This window comes from Lathyrus oleraceus, chromosome 5, assembly GCF_024323335.1.
Source record: "Lathyrus oleraceus cultivar Zhongwan6 chromosome 5, CAAS_Psat_ZW6_1.0, whole genome shotgun sequence".
Lineage (NCBI taxonomy): Eukaryota > Viridiplantae > Streptophyta > Magnoliopsida > Fabales > Fabaceae > Lathyrus > Lathyrus oleraceus.
In genome coordinates this window covers 28,340,358-28,348,787 of record NC_066583.1, presented here as the reverse complement: position 1 = coordinate 28,348,787, position 8,430 = coordinate 28,340,358, and the positions used below count along the sequence as shown (strand labels likewise).

Sequence of the window (8,430 nt, the reverse complement as noted above, 5' to 3'; positions counted from 1 at the left end):
TTACCATGAAATGACACTTTTCCCAGTTTAGCAAGGCATCTCTCAAGGTTAGCAAGGCAATTGTGGAAATCAAATCCGCAAACCGAGAAATTTTCCATAAACACTTCCATGATACCATCTAGGTAATCTGCGCAGATTGACATCATGCAGCGTTGGAAAGTAGCTGGGGCGTTACAGAAGCCGAAAGGCATTCGTCTGTAGGCAAAAGTTCCATAAGGGCATGTAAAGGTAGTTTTTTCTTGATCTTCGGGGTGGATAAGTATTTGGAAGGGAAATGATCTTTCCTAGTTGCTTTATTTAATTTTCTATAATCTATACACATCCGCCATCCTCCTTCTAAACGTTTTGCTACATGTTCGCCTTTTTCGTTTTGCACGACTATGATGCCTCCATTTTTAGGTACTAGATACACAGGGCTCACCCACTTACTATCCGAGATCTGATAGATTATACCTGCCTCAAGTAACTTAAGAACTTCCTTTTTAACAACATCACTCATTATAGGGTTTATCCTTCTCTGATGCTCCCTTGAGGGTTTTGAATCTTCTTCAAGCGAAATCTGATGCATGCATACGGATGGGCTTATACCTTTCAGGTCAGAGATATTATATCCTAAGGTTGAGGGGTGTCTTCGTAAAACGTCTAAAAGTTGGTTTGTTTCCTCTTGGCTCAAGGTAGCACTGACTATAACTGGACGATTCATCTTTTCATCAAGGAACTCATATCTCAGGTTCTTAGGCAGTTCCTTAAGTTCTAAGGTTGGTTTCTTAGGGCATGGCATAGGATCTGGGGTAAGGGATAAACATTTGTAAAGGTTATCATCGATGTAGGGTTCTTTAAAGTCATCATCTTCCCTTATGAGAGTTGATGGTAACTTGATTGTTTTTATAATTTCTTTTTGTTCTAATTCTCTAACACATTCATCAATGATATCTAAGGCATAACACGAGTCTCCCATCACAGGTACCATAAGAAATTTCGAAAGTATAAATTCTATTTTCTCGTCACCTACCTCAAATGTCAACTTTCCTTTCTTGACATCTATTATGGCTCCTGCAGTTGATAAGAATGGTCTACCTAGAAGGATTGGTATATCATTGTCCTCTTTAATGTCCATGACAACAAAATCAGTAGGGATAAATAACTGACCTATCCTAGTGGGTTTTAATTCTCCTAAGTTTAACCTCTCACAAACTGCTAAAGGCATTAAGCTCACACTAACTCCTAAGTCTAGAAAAGCTTTTTCGATGACATGATTACCCAAAAGGAAAGGAATGGAGAAATTTCCAGGATCTTTATCTTTCTTTGCTAATTTGTCCTCGGAAATAGCATTACATTCCAAAGGCTTCGGATTGTCAAGTCTACGTTTGTTGGTAAGGATGTCTTTGAGAAACTTTGCATAAGAAGGTATTTGGGTGATGGCTTTTGTGAAAGGGATTTCTACATGAAGTTTTTCTATAACTTTAATAAATTTTTGATACTGTTTATTGATCTGGGTTTGTTTGAGTCTTTGCGGATATGATATAGGTGGTTTATATGGCGAAGGTAGTACGTAAGTTTTATCTTTAGGTTCTTCTCCTTTCTCTCGACCTTCCTGGTTTTCAGATTCCTCTGGTTCCTTTACTTCGTCCGTGGGTTTGGTACATTCCTTAAAAGTTTCGAGTTCACTCAATCTTGGGTTTGGTGGTTCATCATAAGCGTTCCCACTTTGTAGGGTAATGGCATTGGCTTGTCCTCTCGGATTTTGTTGAAGTTGTCCAGGGAATTGTCCTCCAGGTGTAGTCTTGGGGGCTTGGTTTAAAGCTACCTGAGAGATATGGGTTTCAAGCATCTTAGTATGAGTAATTATTTGGTCAACCTTGGTTCCTAACTGAGTAATCAATTCGTTAACATGAATGTTTTGGTTCATGAACTCCTTGTTTTGTTGGGTTTGAGCGGTGATAAAATTTTCCATAATTTTCTCAAGGCTCGGCTTTGGTGGTACAGGTTGCACAGGTTGATTTGATCTAGGGGATTGATAACTAGGTCTCGGAGGTGCATTATTTTGAAAAGGGTTATTGTTTTTATAGGAGAAGTTAGGGTGATTCCTCCATCCAGGGTTATAGGTATTCGAATATGGGTTCCCTTAGGTGTAGTTCACTTGCTCAGAGTGGGTTTCGTTTAATAGACTGCATTCTGCAGATTGGTGTCCTTTGGTTCCGCATATCTCACAATCCGACGAAACTGCGGCTACAGTATTCGGGTTTATGTACATATGCTCGACTTTGAGGGCTAATGCGTCCATTTTAGCTTGCATCATGTCTATAGAGCTTAGTTCATGCACTCCTCCGTGGGCTTCCTTCTTCTCAACTGTCGCTCGTTCGACTCCCTATGATTGATGGTTTTGAGCCATATCTTCGATGAGGGCACTAGCTTCAGGATAAGGTTTGTTCATCAGAGCACTGCCTGCGGCAGCGTCGATGGTCATCTTCATGTTATAGTGAAGTCCATTATAGAAGGTTTGAATGATTAACCAGTTTTCTAAACCATGATGTGGGCATGCTCGTAACAACTCTTTATATCTCTCCCAAGCTTCGAACAATGATTCTCCTTGGTTTTGGGTAAATCTAGTTATATGGTTTCGAAGAACGGCGGTCTTACTCGGGGGAAATATCTAGCAAGAAAAACTCTTCTAAGGTTATCCCAAGTCGTAATGGAATTGGGTGGAAGGGAATCTAACCATGATAGGGCTTTATCTCTGAGGGAAAAAGGGAATAATCTTAAACGTATTGCCTCAGGAGAAGCTCCATTGGTTTTAAAAGTGTCTGCTAATTGAAGAAATATTTTTAAATGTTGGTTTGGGTTCTCAGTAGCGAGACCTGCAAATTGTCTCTGTTGCACTAGTTGCAACAGGGATGGTTTAAGTTCAAAATTATTAGTTGGGATAGTTGGGTTTACTATACTAGAACTAGGTTCTTCATTAGATGGTTGAGCGAAATCCTTAAGAGGTCTTTGGTTTTGATCTTCGGCCATAGCTCTCTTAATTCTATGAAAGAATAAACGTGCGCGAGCGTAACGTTCAGGTTCTGCCAGAGGATATACTAAGCTTAAACTTCCGGTACTGCGAGTTCTTCGCATTGACCGGCGAGAAATAACCTAAGTCTAAACGATATAACAACAGGAAAATGAAATTTGACGAAATTGGTCCCCGGCAACGGCGCCAAAAACTTGATGCGGTGTTTTTCGCAAGTATACGAACGCGTCAGAGTAATAAAAAAGATTATCGAATCCACAGAGACCAAGTGTCAATCTAACGTTATCTATTATTATGGTGTTTACCAAAGGCAATCAAAATAGGTGTTTTTGGAGTGTGCAATGAAAAGTAAGGTATTGAAATAAATTTAATTAATAAAGACAGGGTCGAATGTAATTCACGAAATCAAATAATAATCCAAGTACTTGCTAATAGAACTACTTATGGGCAATGTTTCCTACTTTGAAAAGAACTAATTTAACAGGAACTGTCGCTTTCGCGTATTCAGAACCGAGTTGTACTCCCTAATCAAACCTTCTTATTGTCACTTATAAAAAGGCGCGCATTGCGTTAGAGTAGTAAACCTATTTTTAAGAAATATAGTATCTTGACTAAGTTGAAAAGTATTGTAACCTGGATTTCTTAACCAAAAGAGGTTCTTACGAACCAGACTCTAAACTTATAAACGCGTCCGTAAATAGTTTTAAAATCTATTTTCTTCTTAAATTAAAAAATCCTAATGAACTAAACAAAGCGCTTTCGCTGTTCTTGAAATAGTTAAAAACAATTAAGTTTAGACAGACGTTGGATGGCTTTCGATCTTACCCAACGGAATTGAAGTGCGGGAAAACTTAAGTTGAAAGTTAAAATAGCCCTTAAGTGCTTCTACGAACAATTGTACGGATTATCGGTTTAATTACGATCCTTACATTCTAACCTTATAGATTTAGTTAGACATGGTAAAGTAAAAGTGCATTAATTTAAATAAAAGTAGTGCGAGTGCGGAAAGTAAATAAAAGTAGTGCGAGTGCGGAAAGTAAATAAAAGTAGTGCGAGTGCGAGGAAATAAATAATTTAAAGCGAGTGCGAGGAAATAAATAATTTAAAGCGAGTGCGAGGGAAATAAATAAAGTAAAGCGAGTGCGAGGAAAATAAATAAAGTAAAGCGAGTGCGAGGAAAATAAATAAAGTAAAGCGAGTGCGGAAAGTAAATAAGATAAAGACAAGTAATAAAAACCTGCTCCAATCGGAGGGTTAAATAAATTGCAAAGCGGAAATGAAAATGACGGCAGGATTAACTTCCTTCCAAAGTGCTCCAAACTCGATTACAGACTCTATCACAGACTCTATTACACAATTGTGGTAACACTCCAATGCGAAGCGATTACCACTTTAAAATAATGAATATATGCCTAAGTGAAATAAAGTTGCTCTGAGTTTGCCTCTGCTCTAAGTTTGGATGATTGTAAAAGTGATTTCGAGTTTCTATTTATAAGCAAGTAAAAAGATGGAAATGACTTGGATGCCCTTCAACTTGAAAATGGGAGGGAAACTGTTTTCCTCTTGTGGCGCCCGCCACAAGGCCATGGCGTCCGCCACAAGCACAAAATGAGGCGCCTTAGTGGAAGTAGTGGGGAAACGTGGGAGTTGAGGGAAGTTGAGTTTGGACACGTCATGGCAGGGTCTATGGCGCCAGCCATGGGGTAGGCCACAAGTACAAAATGCTGAATTTTAGGGTTTTGGGCTCTTTTTCGCTCCTTTTCTCGATCGGGGCTTCGATTAAAATAAAAACCTGAAAACAAAGGAAAACATAGTAATAACACAACAAAATGACAATAAAGTAACTAGAATGCATGTGAAATCGGAGTCAAAAATACGGTAAATTTCAGGGTTATCAGCTCACTCCTTTGGGATGGTTCTTACCCAGACTCCATGCTCGTGACTCTCGACAAACCCTTGAATATTGGTTAATCCAATAAAGTCTTGTCAATATCATTGGAACTTAGGTGTTGATAAGGTGTAAACCATAATCCACCAAAATGGATGATTGATCTTGGCAATGATTTGATTCAACCCTTGACCTTTGTTTTCCTTGTGTGTGATCCCTTACTTGTGATTGTTGCATTCATGCGCATCATAACATTCATCACACAAAATTTCAAGGAACTTAGGTATCATTGGCAAATATTTTCAGACCATGGATTGTGGACGAAGGAACACTAAGAAGTACAGTTTCAGATGTCCAGATTTGAAAGAGTTAAGGAAGCTAGCATCTTTTGTATTAGATCCCTTAGACTTAAAACAACGTCATGGGAAGCTTCTGTCCATCTTGTCTGCTGATGTAATTGAAGGACTATTGAGTGTGTTGGTGCAGTTCTATGATCCTCTCTACCATTGTTTCACTTTCTCGGATATTCAACTTGTGCCTACCTTGGAGGAGTATTCTCATCTTTTGAGGATACCTGTTTCTAGTAGAGTTTCTTTTAATGGATTGGAGGAGATTCCCCGATCTAGTATTATTGCTGAAGCTCTTCACTTGAAGAAGTCTGAGATAGAGGCTCATTGGGTGAAGAAAGGAGGATTGTTTGGGTTGCCATCTGTTTTCCTCATCAAGGAAGCTACCACTTTTGCTCAAGCTGGTAGTGTGGACGCTTTTGAAGCTATCTTTGCGTTGCTTATCTATGGATTAGATTTGTTCCCTAACATTGACGGTTTTGTTGATGTTAACGCCATTATACTTTTCTTGATTGGGAATCCTGTGCCTACTTTGTTGGGTGATATGTATGTCTCTTTGCATATAAGGAATTCTAAAGGTGGTGGAACGATTGTCTGTTGCATTCCTCTTCTGTACAAGTGGTTTATTTCTCACTTGCCTCAGACGCCTGCTTTTGTGGAGAACAAACAATGTCTAAGGTGGTCTCAGAGACTTATGTCTCTCACTAATGATGATATAGTTTGGTATGATCCGTCATTAAGCAGCTTGGATATTATTGATAGTTGTGGTGAATTCTCTAATGTGCCTCTCATTGGTACACAAGGAGGAATTAACTACAACCCTGCTTTGGCTCGTCGACAACTTGGGTTCCCCTTGAGAGACAAGCCTAATAACATGTTGTTAGAAGGTCTTTTCTATCAAGAGGGTAAAGATCCCCAACATTTGAAGCAGAAAATTATGCACGCTTGGCATAATGTGCATAGGAAAGGAAGATCCGAGCTTCGTCCGTGCAATTGTGTAACTTTGGAAGCTTACACTCTTTGGGTGAAGAAGAGAGCTTTGGAGTTGAAGATGCCTTATCCTTGCGAAAGACCTATATCTAGGGTTGTGGTTGAGCCATTAACTCTCCCTAACCAAGATGTAGAGGAGTTGGAAGACGCGCTCGCTAAGATGAAGCAAGAGAAGGATATATGGGAAGAGCGTTTCCATGCTTTGAACAAGAAGCATGAAGAGTTGCTATTGAAGTCTAAGGACAAAGATGCACTGATTGAGCTACTTGAAGACCGAGTGACGAAGAGACAGAGAGAGCCAGAGGTTTCATCTTCTAGCATGCCTCAGCCTTCCGTTGCTTACAAGAAGATTATTGACCAGCTTGTCCTCAAGAAGACTCGGATGAAGGCTTCTTTTGAGACCGAGATCCGTCGCATTCGAAGGAAGTACGCCCCTTCAGCCAAATCTTCTGACATCGTTGTTAGGGATCCTTAGGATGACTAGTCTCCTTTTCTCTGGTATCTTTTTATTTTGGTTTCTGAAATTGTACTCAGTGTAATCCTTCCAATTTATATAAATAAAAAGAAATTTTTGGTCATATCAAATTGTTGCAATTGCCATTTTAATATTATATATATATATTTGCAAAAGATATAGTAAGTTCCTGGGAAATAAAAATAATCAAGCATTGCATTTCATGTATCATTTGCATAAGCAGGTTTTTGCTAGGTGTCTGATTGGTGTTCTTCTGTGCTTTAGCCAAGCTGACTCACCGGTACAACACCAGAGCTAATCATCCAAGAATCATGGAACACCTTGAGCAAGAGAACAGAGAGCTGAAAGAAGAGATTGCCCGGCTGACTGCCATGATGGAGTCAGTTCTTGCTGCTCAAAGTCAAGCTTCTCCAACGCCTGTAACTCCTCCCGCGAGGACTGTCATTTCTGAAGTGGTTACCTCTACTGTACCTGCTGCCACTGCACACTTTGCGCCAAACTTGTCTTCCGGATTCCCGTGGGGAATGCCGCCCAATTTTGTGCCAGAAGGTTTTGCTCCTACTTTTGCTTCCATCTCGGCATCTAGCCCGGTCATGTCCGTCTCACCTCCAGTTGTGCACACTTTACCTCGTGTAGAGGACACCATCTATCATTCTGAGCCATCTGAGGGCCTGGACGTCTATGAGAAGATGGATGAGATGAAAGACCAATTTCTTGAGCTGCGCAAGGAATTGAAGACACTGAGAGGCAAAGATCTGTTTGGGAAGAGTGCTGCTGAATTGTGCTTAGTGCCCAATGTGAAAATTCCAGTAAAATTCAAAGTGCCTGACTTTGAGAATATAAGGGGAACTCATGTCCGCTCAGTCATCTTGTGATGTATGCCCGCAAGATGTCAACTCAAACAAATAATGATCAGTTACTGATTCACTACTTCCAGGATAGCCTAACAGGTGTTGCACTCCGTTGGTATATGGGGTTGGATAGGGCAAGCATTTGCACTTTCAATGATCTAGGTGAGCCTTTTGTGAAGCAGTATAAGTACAATGTGGATATGGCGCCGGATAGGGACCAACTGAGGTCCATATCTCATAAAGATAAGGAGACATTCAAGGAGTATGCCCAGTGATTGAGGGAGTTGGCTGCCCAGATCACTCCTCGTTTGGAGGGGAAGGAGATAACAAAAATCTTTTTGAAAACCATGAGTTCATTTTACTATGAACGTATGATCGCCAGTGCACCTAGTGATTTTACAAAAATGGTAAATATGGGGATGAGACTTGAAGAAGGGGTCCGTGAAGGACGTTTGTCAAAAGATGAGGCGTCGACAAGCAAGAAGTACGGGAGTAGTTTCAGCAAGAGGAAGGATAGTGAAACAAATGCAATTTCCAGTGGGAGGCAGAGGAGGCCTCAGACCAGAAGAAATCCACCACCCCGTCAACATCATCATCATCAAGTATCTTCCATTATTCCAGTATTCTCTAATCAGCAAAGAACATCAATTCAACAACAACAACAACATCAATATCAAAATCAACGTCAACAACAACAACCGCAACAAAGAACAAACACCTACGACAACAATAATACCAACAACAATCATCACCAACAATAGAATTTCGAGAGGAAGGTGTCTTTTGACCTGATTCTATGTCATATGCATAACTGTACCCATCATTAGTCCTCAAAAACTTGATTCAACCGAGAAACCCACCGCAGA

General features: G+C 40.1%; 1 non-coding gene across 1 annotated transcript; it reads left to right on the top strand.

Moving 5' to 3' along the window:
- The first annotated feature begins 2,522 nt into the window (after positions 1-2,522).
- Positions 2,523-2,629, top strand: LOC127088830 (small nucleolar RNA R71). Its single transcript, XR_007790644.1, has one exon. It is a non-coding gene; the product is annotated as a small nucleolar RNA R71 (small nucleolar RNA).
- The last annotated feature ends 5,801 nt before the right edge of the window (positions 2,630-8,430 follow it).